Source organism: Topomyia yanbarensis, chromosome 3 (genome assembly GCF_030247195.1).
Source record: "Topomyia yanbarensis strain Yona2022 chromosome 3, ASM3024719v1, whole genome shotgun sequence".
Taxonomy (NCBI): Eukaryota; Metazoa; Arthropoda; class Insecta; order Diptera; family Culicidae; genus Topomyia; species Topomyia yanbarensis.
Window position 1 is genome coordinate 328,318,481 of NC_080672.1, and position 22,193 is coordinate 328,340,673.

The 22,193-nt window shown below is 37.6% G+C and overlaps 2 protein-coding genes across 2 annotated transcripts in view; one reads left to right on the forward strand and one right to left on the reverse strand.

Moving 5' to 3' along the window:
- The window catches only part of LOC131686727 (tubulin beta chain-like), a 120,595-nt gene that overhangs the window by 23,005 nt on the left and 75,397 nt on the right, over positions 1-22,193 (reverse strand). The gene's annotated exons all lie outside the window — the stretch shown is intronic.
- LOC131686728 (uncharacterized) overlaps positions 9,141-22,193 on the forward strand; it is a 90,441-nt gene continuing 77,388 nt past the window's right edge. Inside the window, exon 1 of the mRNA XM_058970660.1 lies at positions 9,141-10,103. The gene's annotated coding sequence lies outside the window, so the exon portion shown is untranslated. The remainder of the gene's footprint in view (positions 10,104-22,193) is intronic.

Here is a 22,193-nt window from a genome sequence, read left to right on the forward strand (position 1 = left end):
GTCTTTCACCAATTTTAAATTACTTTTTGCTAAACCTGTTGTCTGAAAAGCACATGCACTTTTCGCATGGCGATTTAACAACATCGCGATTTAGCTACATGGGTCTTCCCCAGGGCTCATGTCTAAGTCCCCTGCTCTACAATTTTTACGTGAATGACATTGACGATTGTCTTGCCAATTCATGCACGCTAAGGCAACTTGCAGACGACGGCGTGGTCTCTGTTACAGGGCCCAAAGCTGCCGACTTGCAAGGACCATTACAAAATACCTTGGACAATTTGTCTGCTTGGGCTCTTCAGCTGGGTATTGAGTTCTCCACGGAGAAAACTGAGTTGGTTGTTTTTTCTAGGAAGCGTGAGCCGGCGCAACTCCAGCTTTTATTAATGGGTGCAACGATCAACCAGGTTTTCACATTTAAATATCTCGGGGTCTGGTTCGACTCTAAAGGTACCTGGGGATGTCACATTAGGTATCTGAAACAGAAATGCCAACAAAGGATCAATTTTCTCCGAACAATAACTGGAACATGGTGGGGTGCTCACCCAGGAGACCTGATCAGGTTGTACCAAACAACGATATTGTCGGTGATGGAGTACGGGTGTTTCTGTTTCCGCTCCGCTGCGAACATACACTTCATCAAACTGGAGAGAATCCAGTATCGTTGCTTGCGCATTGCCTTGGGTTGCATGCACTCGACCCACACGATGAGTCTCGAAGTGCTGGCGGGCGTTCTTCCGCTAAAAAATCGATTTTGGGAACTCTCATATCGATTGCTCATCCGATGCGACATTCTGAACCCGTTGGTGATTCAAAATTTCGAGAGGCTCGTCGAGCTTAATTCTCAAACCCGTTTTATGTCCTTGTACTTCGACTACATGGCACAGAGCATCAATCCTTCTTCGTACAATCCCAACCGTGTCCGTTTCCTAGATACTTCTGCGACAGTCGACTGCGACAAAATGTTTTACACTGACGGATCAAATCTCGATGGGTCCACTGGCTTCGGTATCTTCAACAATACTATCACCGCTTCATTCAAGCTCAATGATCCCGCTTCAGTTTACGTCGCAGAGTTAGCTGCAATTCAGTACACCGTTGGGATCATCGAAACTCTGCCCACAGATCACTACTTCATCGTTTCGGACAGCCTCAGCTCTATCGAGGCTCTTCGTGCGGTGAAGCCAAAAAAGCAACTCCCGTATTTTCTGGGGATGATACAGGAGTCCTTGTGTACGTTATCTGAAAAATCTTATCAGATTACCTTTGTTTGGGTCCCCTCTCATTGTTCTATCCCGGGCAATGAAAAGGCCGACTCATTAGCAAAGGTGGGCGCATTAAATGGTGACATATACGAAAGACCAATCTGCTTCAACGAATTTTTTAGTATTTGTCGTCAGAGGACGCTCAACAGTTGGCAAACCTCGTGGAGCAATGGGGAACTTGGACGATGGCTACATTCGATTATCCCAAAGGTATCAACGAAGCCTTGGTTCGGGGGGATGGATGTGGGTCGGGATTTTATTCGCGTAATGTTCCGACTTATGTCCAATTACTACACCATGGATGCGCATTTGCGGCATATTGGGCTTGCGGAGAGTAATCTGTGCGCTTGTGACGAGGGCTATCACGACATCGAACACGTTGTCTGGGTATGCGCCGGGTATTGTGACGCCAGGTCTCTGTTAAAGGAATCCCTTCGGGCCCGAGGTAGACCACCCAATGTACCAGTCCGAGATATGCTGGCAACTCGTTATTTCCCCTATATGTCCCTTATTTATACCTTCATAAAAACGATAAATATCCCAATTTAGCCCCTCTCTTTTATTTCTCGTTTTTAGAGTTTTCTCCTGCCTTGTGGAACCGATCAGCTCCAGAGTGCCACTATGTAACCGCCGTCGCCCTTACCACTACGCCTGCATAGAAGGAAACTGAAGCGAGAGCGACTCGAGGTCCGATGACTTTTGAAGGATTCCCCGCGGTCCGAAGAATACCATCCGCCAATCCGGTACTCGACGACTTACTAGACTGAGGCGCAAATTTGTTTCGCTGATCCCCCTCCCCCCCCCCCCCCCCCGTTCGAGCGAAAGTTGCAAGTTTTGCTCTTCTTTCCCTGTCTCTCCCCTGTCCTTGATACAACTGCTGCTACACTGATGCGGAAATAAGCCACCCTCTGAATATCTTGACCAAGCATAAGTTTTAGTTAAAAAATTCAAATTAGTATTCTGTATTCCTAGTTTTAAGATAGCTATAATTTTTACTCTTTATTGAAACTCTTGTCCTCCATCTTGTAAATAGAATTGAATCCCTAGTTTTAAGATTTCTGTGAAGTTTCTCATAAATATTTGTTCCCCCTTTTGTGTACTAAACTATATTGTTAGTTTTAAGATAACCGTAAAATATTTCGTAAAATACTATTACTCCCCCTCTTGTATATCAAAGTGAATCCCTTGTTTTAAATTTTTTCATAAAAAAATCTTTTGGCCCTCTCTTGTATATTGAATCTTATTTCTAGTCTTAAGATAGCTGCAAACTTTTTTTTCCTTTGTAAAAAAAACCTATTTTAATCCACCTAGCGGTGCAATTGTGCCTTTCTCAATCATGAATCACGAGAATGTGTGCGTTGTTTATATTCATTAAAAGCTTTTAAATGCATATATTACATTTTATTATTATACATCACATGACAACTATATACAGGAAAATAAATCATTATTCGAGTTCTAAAATTTTGAAAAAGAAAAAACAGCCACGGTAATATTGAACTAAAAAAGCTGCAAAATCGGCAAAGTCCCAAAAAGTCGATTTTTATAAAAAAGAATTTTCGAGATAACATAAAATCTCGACGTTTCATGCATTTTAAAGATGTTTGGCATCAAAAATACGAATTCGATTTCTGAAATTTCATGAGGTCCCCCCTTTGAAAAAAAATTTGAGTTCCGGCTTATATGGGAATTTCATATGTGACCAGACGGTTTAGTCTATATTTCCGGAACCATATAAGCGATCCGTACGAAATTTTATAGACATCTATGGGGATATTATAGCTATCATTTGGGACTAAGTTTGTGAAAATTGGCCCAACCATTTCCGGGAAACTGATGTGAGTTCGTAAATTTTGAAAGATGGCCGCTTTTCCCGGGCACTTCCGGAACCGTCTATGGTGGTTAATGTAGTCAACGAAAGTTTGGTTGGCCGTCGGTGACCTAGAACAGCAAATTTAAGTTGTTTGAGAGACATTTTAGCGAAATTTTTACCTTTTTTGCTTTCATCGGAGTATCGGTTTGAATCACAATTTGCTATGTGATCGCACGCCACAACCTGTAACTCCGGAACCGGAAGTCGGATCGGGATGAAATTAAATAGCCATTTACGGGGACGCAATACCTTTCATTTGAGGCTAAGTTTAGTCGAATCGGTCTAGCCATCTCCGAGAAACCGATGTGACTGTTATTCTGAATTTAGATACTTCCGCCGGGGCTTCCGGAACCGAGGATGGTGGCCAATGTGGCCAAATAGACTTTGAATGGATGTTAGTGACCTAATACTACAAATCGAAGCAGTTGTGGTCATATTTTGGAAAATTTTTCACCTTTATACATTCATTGCAGAATTTATTAAAATCGACATTTTCTGCGTGTTCGTACTTATCACCCTGTAATTCCGGAACCGGAAGTCGGATCCATTAGAAATTCAATAGCAGCCTATGAGAACGTTGCACCTTTCATTTGAGACTAAGTTTGTCAAAATCGGTTCAGCCATCTCTGAGAAAAATGAGTGACATTTTTGGTCACATACACACACACATACACACACACATACATACATACACACATACATACACACACACAGACATTTGCCGAACTCGACGAACTGAATCGAATGGTATATGTCACTCGGCCCTCCGGGCCTCCGTTAAAAAGTCGGTTTTCAGAGCAATTGCAATACCTTTCTATTGAGAAAGGCAAAAATATTTCAACATTGTAACCTCCTAGTTTTAAGATATCCAAAATGTAAAAACATAAGCATTTGGCACCGCCAAGCTAACGCATTTGTGCCTATCAAATAAACGAAATGAATAAAAAAAAATAAATCTGATTTCGTTTGCCGCAACTGCAGATTGCTTGCCAGATAAAAAAAATCCTGACCCATTTCGAATTATTGTTTTTTTTTTGTTTTTATTAGGTACTCTCAAAACTGTAGCGTTCACTGCCCCGAGTCGTTTCTAAATTTGCGATGGGATCATTTAGTTTAGTTTTGTTTTGACATGTCTTGATGGAACTGTGTGAACCTTTTGTTGATTGTGCCAAAAATAGGTTTTCTTCAAAAATTGGTGAATAACATGATATGTCGCCAACCAAATATTTAATAAAACTGTTGTTTTGCTGGTTTCAACTAGAACTGTGTTTGTTTTAATTAAATCTGTCAAGCATTGATCGTGTGCTGTACTGAAAAAAGCTGAAAAATATTTTATTCAGCTTACTCCCCATCAGTAATCTTCAAAAAATCCATTTCTTTCATCGTTAGAATTATTATCAGTGAATATTCTTGCAAAGTTTCAGAGTATAGCAGATTAACATCAAAAGGCATGAGTTTCCTTTAATTCTATTTTTTGCTTCTGAAACCTTCAAAGGCTCATTTTATGAAAACAATATTTATCAAAATTCGCGACTATAAATGCTATGTATACAAGTAAAAACTGTTTTAGATAATTTAATTGTACATAGACTGAACTAAAATATGTATTAACACAATCTCATTTTACGATATTATTAAGGTACTTACTGATATGTCGAAAAATAGATTACTTTATTAAAAATGACTAAAAAAATTTAAATTCAACTTTCAATCACCATAATAGCCTATCCTGTGCAGATATGCCGTTGTTCGGAATAAAGAAATATTTCAATTTTTTGTTTCGGGTTAAAATTACGGGCTGAATCTTTCACGGAGTTTGAGCTTTCCGCGGCGAGCTGCTGCGCGAGATTATTTATGAATCCAATCCAATCCCGAACGACTTGGAGTATGAGGAAGTACCGGAATACCATAAAACAGACTTTGTAGAAGTCAAACGCACACTATATAGAATAAATTGGCAAATTGTATTGAGTATATAAGGATATGTCAACGAAGCAGTGTAACGAATTTAATCTCTGAAACAGTACCAGTAAGAAGAAGAAGAAGAACTCATGGCAGTCAACAGCATTTTGGCGGAAATAACAGGAAATAACAGTACTGAAATCTGCAATTTATTTAGAAAATTCTTTCAAGAAGTGTATACTTCATATTCCGAAACAGACCGCGACCGCGACTACTTTTCATTTATATCTTATTTTTCGAATGACATTTCCGTCCACGAACTACCTGAACAAGTAATTACCACTGCACTAAAAACCCTAGACGCATGAAAAGGACCTGGACATGACGCAATTGCACCAATATTTTTAAAAAATCTTAGGATTTACATTACCATTACTACATATTTTCAACATGTTACTGAAAAATGGAACATTCCCAGAAATATTGATTTCCTTCCTTTTTAGTGCCAATTTTTGAATCAGGCACTAAATCGGACATCCGAAACCATCATGGTATTGCCATTATCTCATGCATTCCAAAATTATTCGAACAACTAGTAAATGAAAAAAAATTTCAGCAAATCAAAAATCAAATAACTAGCAAACAGCATGGCTTTTATAAAGGCCGCTCAACGACATCAAAGCAGTTAGAATTTGTAGCATTTACCGTAAATGCAATGGACAATGGCAACCATGTGGAAACTCTCTACATAGACTTTAGTAAAGCATTCGACCGTATTGACATACCTCTATTACTCTTCAAACTGCAAAAGTATGGCATAGAAAATAAACTCTTGAAATGACTCGATTTATATTTAACGAAACGCGAACAAACAGTTCGCTTTCAGAGTATACTCTTTGAAACAATTCGTGTCACCTCTGGCGTACCCCAGGGTTCCCACTTAGACCCTCTTCTTTTTATTTTGTACGTAAATGATATTACCTTTATACTCAAACATCTAAAAGTGCTTATATATGCAGACGACATGAAACTTTTCATGGAAATAAGAAATGTAAAAGACGCTGAAGTATTCCAAAACGAAATCAACCTATTCCACACATGGTGTAGCAAAAGTTTACTCCAACTTAACGTAAAGAAATGTAACACAATAACCTTCAGCAGAAAAACTTCAAATATTCCCATAGACATACACTTAAGAAACCAACTTGTAGAAAAATGCAAAATTGTACGAGATTTAGGCGTAATCTTATACTACGTTCACACTATAGAGTTAAAACATGTTATAATAATTAGCAACAAGAAAAATGTCATCAAGATAGCGTTAAAACACGTTTTAACTCGTAGTGTGAACGTAGTATTAGATTCCAAGCTCACATTTGTGGAACATTACAATCCAATAATAAACAGAGCAAATAGTATGCTGGGCTTTATTAAACGCTTCAGCTATAGTTTTGAGGACCCTTACACAATTAAATCATTATACAATACATATGTCAGCCCAATTTTGGAATATTGCTGCGTAGTATGGAACCCACACACTGTCCTATTCCAAGAACAATCTTTTAGGACAAACTATGCTAAAAATAGCCCCATCAACAGAATGATGCGTCATTATAATGAAAATTGTGCAATAATCGACCTTTCCATGTCCAGAAAACAAATTATATTTGAACATAACCGTAGAAATAATGTATAGTATATAAGCAAATATTGTAATACCATTATATGTAGTCTACATATGCTTGACGAAAATTAAATAATTCGATTTATTTTGACATTCAAAATTATTTTTGTACAAAAATACACAAAATATTATTTGTTGCTGTGCATGTTCAATTTATTGACGAATTTCGTGCTAAATGAAACTTTCTGTACATGAGAACTTTGTCACAAAAAGCCACTTTGCATACTTTGTTCTTCTAAAAATGATCGAGACTGTCTTTTGAAAAGGGCAAACTTTTTTTACCAATTTTTTTCAAATGGCTATAGTCTAAAAATGACAAATCCTACAAAAAAAGTTGTAGGAGTGATTTTCACAAAATTAGTTAATTTTATTGAATATAAAATGTTGAAAAGAAATTTTCATCGACTCCTACACGCCATCTTTTATTTGGATGAAATTTTGTTCCAAGATAGGTAATTATGTTCCCTACCTACCGTCAAAAATTAAAGTTGGGCACTTTAAAGGAAAAAAAGTTAGTTTTAAAAAACTTTTCCTTGTCCAAACTGAACATAAAACGTATCGCAAAATTACTTAAAACGAGAAAAATACTTAAAACACAAGCCATTTAACATCGTGGATACCAAACTAAACTAAATACAACTTAACCGTGTACGAAGAAGTATCTTGTCTATGTACCCGCCCGGGAAGAAGAGATTGATGGTGTAGTCTTCAACAGGGGCCTTAATTGCGAAGTATGGTGTTCGCTCCTTCAAGAACCCTTTGCTTCGACCAGTGAAAATTCTGGTTTGCAAGCAATTACGTTCAGGAAAAATCAAGGAGGATATGAAAACAACTTATTTTCCATCAGCCTCATTTCGAACCTTTCACCGAACCTGCTCTTCCAAACTTTGATCTTTTAGATGGGGCTGGTCTACCAGTTCGCCTTTTTGTGCCGCGGAGCATCAAATGCAGTCGTTGCAAACATTTGGGCCTACAGCGACTTATTGTAGAAACAAGCCACGCTGTGGAAAATGCGGAGAGAATCATGAAAAGTTTTCCTACTGTGGAAAACTGTAGGTAAGGAACATAATTACCTATCTTGGAACAAAATTTCATCCAAATCAAAGATGGGATTTTTTTGTAAATCAACGAATTTTGTGAAAATCACTCCAATAACCTTTTTTGTAGAATTTGTCAATTTTAGATAATGGCCATTTGAAAAAAAAATGGTAAAATAGCTTGACCCTTTTCAAAAGACAGTCTAGATCATTTTTGGAAAAACAAAGTATGCAAAGTGGCTTTTTGTGACGAAGTTCTCATGTACAGAAAGTTTAATTAAAATCTGAGAACTGCCAACATTTGTTCGAGTTGGCACGAAATTCGTCTTTTAGAAATGTTAACCTTTTCCTCATTAATTTTGTTTTCGTTTGATTTTAACCCACTTGGTTAAATAAAATCAACCTTAAACGTTTACTAACAGGAAGAGAAATAATTTGGAAACAGAATCGCTCTCGTTTGGTATTATAAATGATAGGCTCTACAACTACTGAGACATCATCACACATCCGTTAATGATGTGAGGTGCTATTTTTTAAATCGTTATCCATATCCAAAAAAAAAACGCTTAACGAGTACCGAAACCCGCTGATAGTCAGAACACCATCCACAGTTGAAATAATGAAAAATTGCAACCTCACGTATACTTGCACCTAAAAACTTCCAGCCCACGACCCAGATGCATAAAAAATTCATCTTTTTTGGTGCACCAATTAAGTTTTCAAGAGTGCACTTGCATCCCGCGGGCACTTATGGTAGACTTTGTGCCTGGGTGCACGTGATGGTCCTTCAAAAACGTTTTTTTTAATGGGAGGTATTTTTTATATAGCACCTAAATGCAGTCTAGGGATAAGATACGGCGATGTCAGGACGGCGATGAACGTAATAATTGATGGTCATTGATAGTAAAACTGTGCGGTGCTGACTTGTTGTTTACTTCGGAGTGACTAATCAGATTAGTGTTTCGACTACAGTGCTTTAATATCAACATAATATTGTCTACTAAACAAGATACATACATGTCCCGTGAGATAATATATAACATTTCTGCGAAACAATAAAACACAAAACAAACGTTTAAAATGCTACTGACAAAATGAAATAAAACCAAATTGATTTGTTCAAACGTAGCCAAGATCACATTAACGATATTCTGACCCTGTTTGGTTAATTTATTCTACACTAACGAACTTCGAGAACGGCAGCAAACCTTGGATCCAACCGGATGAATGAGAAGTGTCACGTGTCTTATGTTTCATCGCACCACCCATCGCACCCAAATGTCACACGACGCAGTACTAGAGACCGGGATGCCACCAACTATGCATCACGTAAAACAAGCTATTTTAACCAAACAGTCGTTATCCTCAGTCGTTTGCCGGCTATCGACGGGTTCGGTTGTAAATAATAGACGATCTTCCAATCGCGTAGAGAAAGATAGTTAATACTTGAGAGTTTTCCGTCAGTTGTTGTTGGCTCTGGTGTCCTATATGTGTGTTTCCAACACAACCGTTTGTCATCAAGCGAATCCCCAGTTTCGCAGTAAATAAAGCTGTAGATGACCACCGTATCCGGAATGGAGAGGAATAAAACATGTGGGTCAAGTGATACCTGGGTTGCTGTTTGTGATGATGTTGAAAGTGTAAAGTGATTAGTGAATTACAGGAATTACACTTCCATGTCACAGAAAGAGGGATTGCCGTTGGTACGGGCGATTAGCAGGCGAGTGATTAGTGAAGCATGGCATTTTCCGTGCTTATCTGGCATCCACTGTGTTTACGCATCGCTCTCGGCGAGCGAGGGGTGGAAGTAATGTCAGGGCAGTGATGGCTATTTTTGTATATCGGTGAACCGAGAAAATTGCAAACAAGTTGTTTTTCGTTCGTGTTTCCGAGAAAAAATTCGGAACATTGTCACATGTGATACCGTCCTGGTAGTGATTATTTACAAATTCATCATCGTTCGCCCTGAAGGAAAATACTGAAATTTATACAGTTTGGTTGAATTGACCAGGAATTTTCTTCCGAGAATATGCTCTTGGTTCGGTGAACGTGGATTGCGATACACCCGAGCGGTTTCTACGGGTTGATGAAACTCCCATATTCCAACAGTTAGTGATACGAACGTAGCTTCGGAAGAAATGTGCTGACAGCAGACGAATCAAGTGTGGTGCTTTTCAAACCAGGGAAAAGGGATTCAGTACTAATTAACCGACGGTGTTGCGTGGTGATATGTAGCTGTCGGGAAGAACACGTGCCATCTTATATCATTAATTACAAATCTTTGGAAGATTTCACGAGGAGCGATTATTCGAGTGGCCTGAACCGGAATATGTAGTGTCGAAGTGGTACGTTGTATCGCATGAGTTTGCTTTTCACCATTTTTATATAAACCCCTTTCACGAGTCCATGAAATCTTGGTGTCGGTCGCTATCTTCCGTTGCGGATTTCATTAGCTTAGAGTAAATGGCAGCGAACGAGATACGAAACCAAAGTATAGAAAATAATAGTGTCTAATTACCCCGTTCTGACGATACCGAGCTACGGCGCTGGACTCATAAAGCAGTTGTTCTGTGTTCGAATTGCCAGCAGATAGGATAGTGTCGTTAGCATCGTTATATGCACTTGTTCTGAAGTATGCGATTTCAAGTCTGACGAAACATAAGACGATCATCTTTGCCATGGCGCATGATATAAGAATGATATGTTTATGTGGTAATTAATTAACTGGTACATTCCATTTATTTTGGTAAAAATTTATATATTGTTAAAGTCTCATTCAAAATAACTAACAAGCCCTTTGAATGAGTGGCGTCCGAAATGGGCTAACCATAATTTTTCCGAAATTAACATTCTTGCATTTTTTATTAGTTCTAATGGCATTTTCGTTTTTGACAGTGCACTACACCGGTAAAGTCGGTGCTACACTCTTTCAAACTTGGATGTAATCAGCCTATCTCTTTTTTGCACCACGCCGCGGCGGTGTAGCGCCGAGAAAAAACGCAAACGCCATAAGTAAGCCACGTGGACTGTCAATTTTTAGACTTTTCACTATTAGCAGTCAAAGTTGACCATGGAGCTAACCCCAGAACTAGCTGACGTTCAAAAGGGGCTTCCCCTACATGGTGTCTTGTGGAAATTCGAGTTTTCTCGTTCGTTTTCCGAGGTTTTAAGAAAAAGTAGTATATCGATTCACCATCAGTAAATGTTATGTTCTAGCTAACATATCGGTGAACTCGATATACAGTAAGATTCCATTTTTGACACGTTCCGTTTTTGGCATGCTCCATTTTTGGCAACAAAAAAGTTCCGTTTTTGGCAACAAATGGGTTCCATTTTTGGCAACATTGTTTTTGTTCATAGTGAATCTTTGAAAAAATTCTCAATATGCATTTTATTGTAATAATGGATATCACTTTTGACTTTATTTTCAAACATAGGAGTCATATTTACTATATGTTATGAAGGCGGGCATAGCGAATAAAATAAAAATTTGCTGATTTTTTTGTATTATTTCATTCCATTTCACATATTCTTATACAATTAATGTTCTTGTAACATTTATGAAGTCACAAATTGAAAATAAAAGCTTTTAAGGTATGGTTCTATTTTTGGCACGGTTCCAGTTTTGGCAACTGAAAAAATATATTGTTGCCAAAAACGGAATCCTACTGTACTACTGTTTTAGTTGGATTGCGTTGTACGTTGACGTTTCGGCCTAGAGAGTGGTTCCTGAAGGTGAGTGCCGCTCACATACTCGCTATGTATGGCTATTTTCTATCTAATATATATTTCTTGCGCGAATGTATATTGTTGAGCGCAATTTTTCGAAAATTCAAGTGCAAGTTTCATGTCTCTAAATTGAAAGTTGACCGAACAATAAGGGATCAAGAGAAAACCGGTACATTGTGGTCGAAAAATTAAAGTTGTAGAGTTGTAGTGTCTTCGAAAAGTTGCTGTATGGTACCTAGCGCTTTATTTGGTTGAAGCATACTAGTTCGGAATTCAGTCGCTAGGGTGGCACTGTTACCAACTTTTTAACAAAGCTAGATAGAAATGTGGTGTCTTCGAGGAAGTTTTAGGTCCTATCATTTTAAATATATCTTCTGAAGATGCAAACTTTGTACGTCCTGTATGTTTTGAGATAGAACATGTTTTGGTGAAAAAATATACTTACAGATAATGTTTTCAAAAATGCATCAGAATTCAAAACTTGTAGGACCTACAAGGTTAGTATCTTCAGAAGATATACTTATAATTACCGGATATACAACTTTGTCGAAGACACCATCTTTCTATCTATTTCCATTAAAACGTTGATAACAGCGCCGCTCTAGCGACTGAATTCCGAACTACACACCAAAAAAATTATTTATTTTTTATTTTATTTATTTATTTATTTATTTATTTATTTATTTTATTTTTCATCTTACCTACATGGTCTACATGAAATATAGAATGAGGAAAAGCCCATTTGGAGTCCATCAAACAACCTTCAAATGCGCGTAAAAACCTCATTATCTTTTCACATATACATATTAAACAATATTACACATAACATTACATAACATTACATTACAGTACAATGTGTTACTAATAATACATCTAACAAATCAAAATCACTATCTAAATCACATCTTATGCACTAAGTTAGCCGTTTAAGCCTATTTTTAAAAACGTCACTTGATACAGAGAAGTCAAAACATTCATAAACATTATTAAATACGCTACACATCGCCCTTATGGGTTCATTCTGTCCATAATCAGTACTTTGATAGTCAAGTCTTAAAAAATTCCAAGATCTTATACTTCTAGCGGGCACATTTACATTAATCTGAGAAAGTATATTTGGGGCATCTTTTTCACCAGTTAGAACTTTCCCTACAAACACGGCTCTGGATATATTTCGCCTTTTGGAAAGAGGGTCCATGTCGAGCAGACGACAGCGATCAATGTAAGGTGGCAACTCTATCGGGTTGCGCCATGGCAGGGTTTTAAGGGCATATCGGAGAAACCTAGCTTGTATAGATTCAATTCTAGTAATCCAGACATTTGTGTACGGGCACCAAATGACAGCTGAAGCTTCCAGGATGGAGCGTACAAGAGAGAAGTACAGTGCTCTCAGACAGTATGGGTCAGTAAACTCTTTGGCTATTTTAATGATAAAATCAAGGTTCCGGTTGGCTTTCGCAATGATGTGGGAATAGTGATCTCTAAACGTCAATTTAGAATCCAGCTGTACACCAAGGTCCCTGACAACTGACACTCTATCCAGTAGTTTCCCTGAGATAGTATAACACCACAAAATTGGATTTTTTCTGCGCGTGAAAGAAATTACTGAGCATTTGGATACACTGATAGTCAACCGATTTCGAGTGCACCAGTTACAAAATTCATCTAGTTTTCGCTGTAGTTCAATGCAGTCCAATTCAGATCGTACAATAAGAAAAAGTTTAAGGTCATCTGCATAGATAAGTTTGCATCCTGGTGGAAGGACATTACAAACGTCATTGAAGAACAAGGAGAACAGCAAGGGTCCAAGATTACTACCCTGGGGCACACCTGATAAATTTATAAAGTTATGTGACTCAACATTTCCTAGTTTGACAGATAAGGTACGGCCTACAAGGTATGATTTAAGCCACTTGGTGAAGTTGAGTGAGGCACCCAATCGTCTAACTTCGCCAGTAGGAGCGAGTGATCAACACGATCGAACGCTGCTTTGAGATCTGTATAAATAGTATCAACTTGTGCTCCGCATTCAATACTTTTAATACAATGTGAAGTGAATTGTGCTAAATTCGTGGATGTTGATCTACCTGGGACGATCCCGTGTTGATCTGTTGATATATATGTTGATCTGTTGATGCTTCCGACAGCCATGGCACAAATATTTTAACCCGCGATTTGTTGTCATTGCTTTCAGCCCATGCTTATCGATATCATCTGTACACTTTAAATTCAGTATCACTCCACACGGGCCGTAGCAGAAAACTTTTTCATTCTCTTCGCTTATCGCTCTCGTACAGGCACCGCATTGTAGCGTTGTGGTCATCCCCGCGGCCGCTGACCCGTAGGTCGCCCGCCAAGCAGCACAATTGTATCACTTCGCTTGGGTGTAACTATAACGATTCTTTAATCACCTCCTGTGCAAGTTAGTTCACGTATACCGACACACTAAAAATATCACAGGTATCTTCGTTTGACGAGCTTCCAAATGCACTAATAATCTCCTCCAAAACCGACTTAAAACACCGATAAAAAGCAATAAAAACACGACGAATTTGTAGAAGAAAACTGACGGTCCTGCGCTTCACTGCGTAATAATGAAATTTCAACGACATGTAAATCAATACGAATGTAAACATACAAGGATTGAATAAAAATTTGATTGAAAATTACGTTAAAATCAATGCACTCAATTGGAGCATCAAAAAGCATACAATTTTACACTTTTATTCGTGTAATATTACATGTCATTCAGCAATATTCAAGTAAAAATACAATGAAGTTTAAAGAAACTGTACTTTTCAATCCACGTGTAAAATTATAATAAAAAAAGTTCGTTAAAAAAGCACGATAAGTCGTGTGTATTTGTGATGGATTCACATTTATATTCATGCACCAAATATGTGCATGAGAATAAACTAAAAATTACAAAATATTTTTTTTGGGTGATATAAAATTATCAAATAAAGCGCTAGATGTCATGCAAAAACTTTGCCAAAGATACCATAACTCTAAAACAAAAGATAAGGAAAGGACGGGTGAATTGTGAGTAACCCCCTTTTGGACGCCTGCCATTCCTTTAGGGTAATTCATAAATTACGTAACCCTTTTAGAGGGGGGGTACGGCAAATTGTGTTGTGACATATGGGAAAGGAAGAGCAAGCTAGAACGTCACGTAACATGTTTTCACTGAAGAAAAAATTTTTTTTTGGAAGAATTTGTTAGGGGAAAATGGTCGGTTGCCGGCACTGGGCGGTTGTCGGCACAGGCAGAAAGCAGATATGGTCATTCGGACAAATTTTGTTAGTGTGTTATATTCAAACGTTATTTTTGTGCCAATAGACGAATTTCGCGCCAACTCGAACAAATGTTGGCAGCACCCTCTTTGATTTTAATGAAACTTTCTGCATATGAAGATTTTGTCACAGAAAGTCACTTTGCATACTTTGTTTTTCCAAAAATGATCTAGACTATCTTTTTAAAAAGGGTCAAACTTTTTTCACCAATTTTTTGCCTATCTCAATAGAAAGGTATTGCAATTGCTCTCAAAACTGACTTTTTAAAGGAGGCCCGGAAAGTCGAGTGACATATACTATTTGATTCAATTCGTCGAGTTCGGCAAATGTCTGTGCGTGTGTATGTATGTGTGTATGTATGTATGTGCGTCTGTGTGTGTATGTGACCAAAAATGTCACTTATTTTTCTCAGAGATGGCTGAACCGATTTTGACAAACTTAGTCTCAAATAAAAGGTAAAACGTTCCCATAGGCTGCTATTGAATTTCTAATGGATCCGACTTCCGGTTCCGGAATTACAGGGTGATGAGTACGATCACACAGAAAATGTCGATTTTAATACATTCTGCAATGAATGTATAAAGGTGAAAATTTTTCCAAAATATGACCACAACTGCTTCGATTTGAAGTATTAGGTCACTAACATCCATTCAATATCTCTTTGGCCACATTGGCCACCATCATCGGTGCTGGAAGCCCCAACGGAAGTATCCAAATTCAGAATAACAGTGACATCGGTTCTCGCAGATGGCTAGACCGATTCAACCAAACTTAGTCTCAAATGAAAGGTGTTGCGCCCCCGTAAATAGCTATTTAATTTCATCTCGATCCGACTTCCGGTTCCGGAGTTACAGGTTGTGGCGTGCAATCACATAACAAATTGCGATTCAAACCGATACTCCGATGAAAGCAAAAATGGTAAAAATTTCGCTAAAATGTCTCTCAAACAACTTCGATTAGCTGTTCTAGGTCACCTACGGCCAACCAAACTTTTGTTGACTACATTGACCACCATAGACGGTTCCGGAAGTGCCCGGGAAAAGAGGCCATCTTTCAAAATTGACGAACTCACATCAGATTCCCGGAAATGGTTGGGCCGATTTTCACAAACTTACTCCCAAAAGATAGCTATAATATCCCCACAGATGTCTATAAATTTTCGTACGGATCGCTTGCATGGGTCCGAAAATATAGACTAAACCGTCCGGTCACATATGAAAGTCCCATACTAGCCGGAACTTAAAATTTTTTTTCAAAGGGGACCCCATGAAATTTCAGAAATCGAATTCATATTTTTAATGCCAAACATCTTTAAAATGCATGAAATGTCGAGATTTTATGCTATCTCGAAATTTTTGTTTTATAAAAATCGACTTTTTGGGGCTTTCGACTTCCGATTTCGCTTCTTTTTTCAATTCAATATTACCGTGACTGTTTTTTCTTTTGCTAATCTTTAGAACTCGAATAATGACTTCTTTTCTTGTATATAGTTGTCAAGTCATGTTTAATAAAATTGTAATGTATACATTTGAAAGCTTTTAATAAATATAAGCAACTAAAAACTCGTGTTCATGATTGAGAAAGGCACAGTTGCACCGCTAGGTGGATTAAAAAAGGTTTTTCAGTTCAATATTACCGTGGCTGTTTTTTTTGTTTTACAAAATTTTAGAACTTGAATAATGATTTCTTTTCTTGTATATTTGTCATGTCATGTATAATAATAAAATGTAACATATGTATTTGAAAGCTTTTAATGAATATAAACAACGCAAACATTTTCGTATTCTTGATTGAGAAAGGCACATTTGCACCGCTAGATGGATTAAAACAGGTTTTTCAGTTCAATATTACCGTGACTGTTTTTTCTTTTGCAAAATTTTAGAACTCGAATAATTATTTCTTTTCTTGTATATAGTTGTCGAGTCATGTATAATAAAATTGTAATGCATACATTTGAAACCTTTTAATAAATATAAGCAACTAAAAAAATACTCGCGTTCATGATTGAGAAAGGCACAATTGCACCGCTAGGTGGATTAAAACAGGTTTTTTTTTTCAAATGGCAATAGTCTACAAATGACAAATCCTATCAAAAAATGTTGTAGGAGTGATTTTTACAAAATTGGTCAGATTTTTTAATAAAAATATTGAAAAAATTCTTCATCGACTCCTACATTGAAAAAAATCGATTTTAAAAACTTAAAGTCGATTTACTAAAAAACCCCATCTTTGATATGGATGAAAATTTGTTCCAAGATAGGTAATTATGTTCCCTACCTACCGTCAAAGTTTGGCACTTTCAAGGAAAAAAAGTTATTTGATAAAAAAAACCTTTCTTTGTACAAACTGATTTTTTTTTTCAGTGTATTTGTATCCAAAACTAAACCAATGAAAGTCATAATCATCTCAGAATCCAATTTCCCAACAGCAAGTGGCCTGATGCATGCAAAAAGTATCAGTAACGAATTTGGTATACATTCATAACAAACTTGAATGTAAACTTCCAAATGAGCACAAAAATTAATTAACACTAATAGGCTTCTACTTTTAAATTTTTTTAAATAATTAGCGCGATGACCAATGGTTGTTTGTTTGAGCAGGTGCGAAGTATGAAAAAACTGCAAAGTTAGAAAAGGCCCATAAGCTCTCTCGGTCTCCTCGATGCATTACTTTCGAGGCGTAATGCAATAACCATCTTAAAACAAGTGTCTGTCAGAGGTTCTTTAAAGGGCGAACACGAAATTATTGCGACACCGAAAATGTCATGCCAATTTTCTTATAATGTTTAAAATCAAACCAAAATTTTAGGGTAGTTTTATACATATATTTACTTCAAAAATCAAAAGAAAAGTTAATCGATGGAGCCTTGAGTGTAAAATTGAACGGATTTTCGCTTGATGCCCTCCATCAAAGTCTTTACAGTGTCATCCGGTACCAATTTCTCAGTTTTTTTTCCATTTTCTTAACATGTCCTTCTCGTCTTTGACTGTCTTCTTGCTCTTCCGAAGTTCCCGCTTCATCATTGCCTAGTACTACTCCACCGGGCGCAGCTTTGGACAGTTTGGCGGATTCATGTCCTTTGAAACAAAATGGACAGAATTGGCCTCATACCACTCCAGGACACTTTTAGAATAGTGGCATGATGCCAAATCTGGCCAAAATAGTGGAGCTTCGTCGTGCTGCTGCAAGAACGGCAAATGTCGCTTCTCGAGGCACTCAGATTTGTAGATCTCGCCATTTACTTTGTTACGAAAGGCTCACTCCTCAGTCCGCAAGATCAGATAGCCTGCCAAATGAGATATTTGGAGGCGAACTTCGACATTTTCTTCTTCTTAAATTTGTCGTCCACATAGAACTTGCTCTTGCCGGTGAAAAACTCCAACCCCGGAATTTGCTTAAAATCGGCTTTTATATACGTTTCGTCGTCCATCACACAGCAGCCATATTTTGTCAGCATCTTCTCGTAGAGCTTCCGTGCCCGAGTTTTAGCCGTCGATTGTTGCCGCTCATCGTGGTTTGGGAAGTTCTGTACCTTGTATGTATGTAGTATGTACACGCAGAAAAAATTAGCATATTTAAACCAAAAATATGTGTTATTGATTCCAATCATTTATTGTTTATCACTTTAACAAACAAACTTATTGGTTTGAAAATATTTTTTTATTAGAACAACAACAAATTTTTGTTTTCAATAAATAACATTTTTAGTACAATAATTTTCTTTTAATTTCAATAAAATAATTATTGAAAAACGGAACGATAATTTTGTTTTATTGAAACAATAAATAAATTTTATTGAATTCAATAAATAATTTTATTGTCTCCCGACCAATAATTTAATTTATTGAATTTAATGCATAATTTTATTGAACCTACAAATCTTTTTTCTGCGTGTAGCTCTCTTCTTTGCATTCTGGACGTAGCTCTGCGACATGTCGATCTTTTTAGCCAAATCACGGCTTGAGACGTTGGGATTTGCTTTAATCATCCGCTGCACCTTTCCCTCCGTCTTTTTGTTCTCCGGTCTCGGTTTTCTTCCAGCTCCTTTGCCGTGGTCCAACGTCAACCGCTCCTGGAACCGCTTCAACACTCTGGAGACGGTTGAATGGTGAATGTTCAACATTCTTCCCAACTGCCGGTGCGACAGGTCAGGAAATTCCAGGTGTTTGGCTTTCCATTTGTTCTCTCGACTCGCGTTGGTTCACCTCCATTTTCATTGAATCGAAAAACACGACTACGAGTTTGACAGCATGTAAACAATACAGATCAATGAGAAAGTGTGCAAAATTTGGATGATTTTTACCCAATGGTAAAAAAGTTATGCCCTGTTGAATGTGTCGCAATAATTTCGTGTTCGCCCTTTAGCACTGATGCACGCAATATGCTTGATGGTGTTTGCAATACCGTCAAACTTCTCAACCTAGGGGGAATATAATGTAGGCCTTTTTTTAAACAAAAAATGAAAATAAGTCAAGAACTGTTCGATATATCAAATTATTCGGTTAAAAAATGGTGTATTTCTATGATGGTAACAATTTTGTGGAACTGAGATGTTTTAAAACTACTGAAATACTGGTGTTGTAGAACTAGGTTCTAGGAAGGGCTCCCCGTCAGAATCACGCACTACAATTGCAGACGAGACAGGCAACGTTGTCCACTAAAACACTGCTTAAGGCTAATTGCAGCGGGCCGTGATTCTGAATGTGATATTCATTGTACATTGCGATCGCGTGTATCATCGCGAAGGGCTCGATCATTCGTACGCTAAAGTGTTCAATCGCGTGTACGTTTGTATGTTGAGTGTGCTAACGTGTATGTAACTTCGCATGTATAAATTCGATTTTATAACCGTGTGCCTTTCGCATATTCGCGTGTGTTCTTGGATGATGGCGCGCGAACTGTGAATCTTATACTTACCAAAAATTAAGTACGGTTTAGATGCTAGAAGAAAGTAAGATCTTCCATATCACTGAAGTTTCCGGTCATGTCGCCATGGAACGTGTTGTCCAGTGGTATGAGAGCTTTCTTTTTTTAATTGGTTTAATTGAATACATGGACCTAGTCTGGTGATACCAAAGATAGAAACATGATCGCGCGAGCGCATGAGCTGTTAGGCTCACGCTTGAGATAGCGTTTGAAAATTTACAAGCGCTGAGAAGTTCACCGGATCATCGGGATGTTATCATGTTTGGGAAAATTCGCGCGTGTAGGTGCCGTGGATAGTTGCGAAGGGCCCAAGCATTTGTACGTTAAAGGGTTTGTCACATGATTCCTCAGAACTAAACAAGAAAATAAAGAAGTAATAATGGAATATTTGTTTAATGACATAAACTCTTTTCAATGGGATCCTTGATTAATAACACCTGTTTTAATCCACCTATCGGTGCAATTGAGCCTTTCTCAAACATGAACACGAGAATTTTTTAGTTGCTTACATTTATTAAAAGCTTTCAAATGAATACATTACAATTTTATTATACATGACTTAACAACTACATACAAGAAAAGAAATCATTATTCGAGTTCTAAAATTTTGCAAAAGAAAAAAGTCCCAAAAAGTCGATTTTTATATAAAAAATTTCGAGTTAATATAAAATCTTGTCGTTTCATGCATTTTAAAGATGTTTGGCATCAAACATACGAATTCGATTTCTGAAATTTCATGGAGTCCCCCCTTCGAAAAAAAATGTTGAGCTATGGCTTATATGGGAATTTTATATGTGACGGAACGGTTTAGTCTATATTTTCGGAACCATATAAACGATCCATACGAAATTTTATAGACATCTGTGGGGATATTGTAGCTATCATTTGGGACTAAGTTTGTGAAAATCGGCCCAACCATTTCCGGGAAACTGATGTGAGTTCGTTAATTTTGAAAGATGGCCGCTTTCCCCGGGCACTTCCGGAACCGTCTATGGTGGTCAATGTAGTCAACGAAAGTTTGATTGGTCATCGGTGACCTAGAACTGCAAATTGAAGTTGTTTGAGAGACATTTTAGCGAATTTTTTACCTTTTTTGCTTTCATCGGAGTATCGGTTAGAATGGTAATTTGCTATGTGATCGCACGCCACAACCCGTAACTCCAGAAACGGAAGTCGGATCGGGATGCAATTTAATAGCCATTTACGGGGGCGTAACACCTTTCATTTGAGACTAAGTTTGGTTGAATCGGCCTACCCATCTCCGAGAAACCGATTTGACTGTTATTCTGAATTTAAATACTTCCGCAAAGGCATCCGGAACCGATGATGGTGGCCAATGCGGCCAAAGAGACTTTGAATGGCTGTTAGTGACCTAATACTACAAATCGAAGTAGTTGTGGTTACATTTTGGAAAATTTTTCACTTTTATACATTCATTGCAGAATGTATTAAAATCGACATTTTCTGCGTGGTCGTACTCGTCACCCTGTAATTCCGGAACCGGAAATAAGATCCATTAGAAATTCAATAGCAGCCTATGGGAACGTTGTACCTTTCATGTGAGACTAAGTTTGTCAAAATCGGTTCCGCCATCTCTGAGAAAAATGAGTGACATTTTTGGTCACATACACACAGACGCACATACATGCACACACATACATGCATACACACTAGGGTAGGGCAAAATGATCGTTTTTTCAGCACAGCACTTTTTTGGATCCATTTGGGGTCCCAAACAACTGTGCAAAATTTGGGGTCGATTGGATTTGACCCGGTGTAGCGCATTGCGTTTGAAATTTGTATGGAAATTAGTATGGGAAAACCTACTTTTTTGCATTTTCAATTTTACAGACTACAATTCTTCCTGCAGTATTTCAAAAATTAGATAAAAGTGTAGTCGGATATGCTAAACAACTTTGTCGAAGGATGCATGGTGCTAGAATGTCTCTAAAACAAGTTATAGCTGTTCAAAGTTCGATAGATCGAATTAATTGCCAAAAATCATTTTTTTGCCAACACTGCGGGTGTATAAATGATATTTCATATAGTATACCAAAATAACATCATATACTTTAGATTTACCACATTGGTATATTTGGATGAATTATTCAAAAGCCTTAGCTCAATTTCATGGGCGTAGCTAGTTTCGCAATAGGGCGTAGTGAGGGGAGAGCGAGGGGGGGAGGCTTCAACATACAGAAATTCTTACTGAAATAACTGAAATCTTGTCGAGTTGAAATGTTCAGATGAATTATTTTAAAACATTTGCGCAATGCCCTATGCATACTAGAAACGATGAAACGAAGAATTGGAAGAAAATCTTTGAAACATTACGTACATTCCACTAAGACCTCCGTTCGCGTATATATTGTACTTTGATTGGTCATCAGTGATTTACACCCGCAAATCTAAGTAATGTTGAATATATTTGAATATGTATTACATCATTCGGACGTCATAGGGTTACCAGTTTATATGGGAATTTGC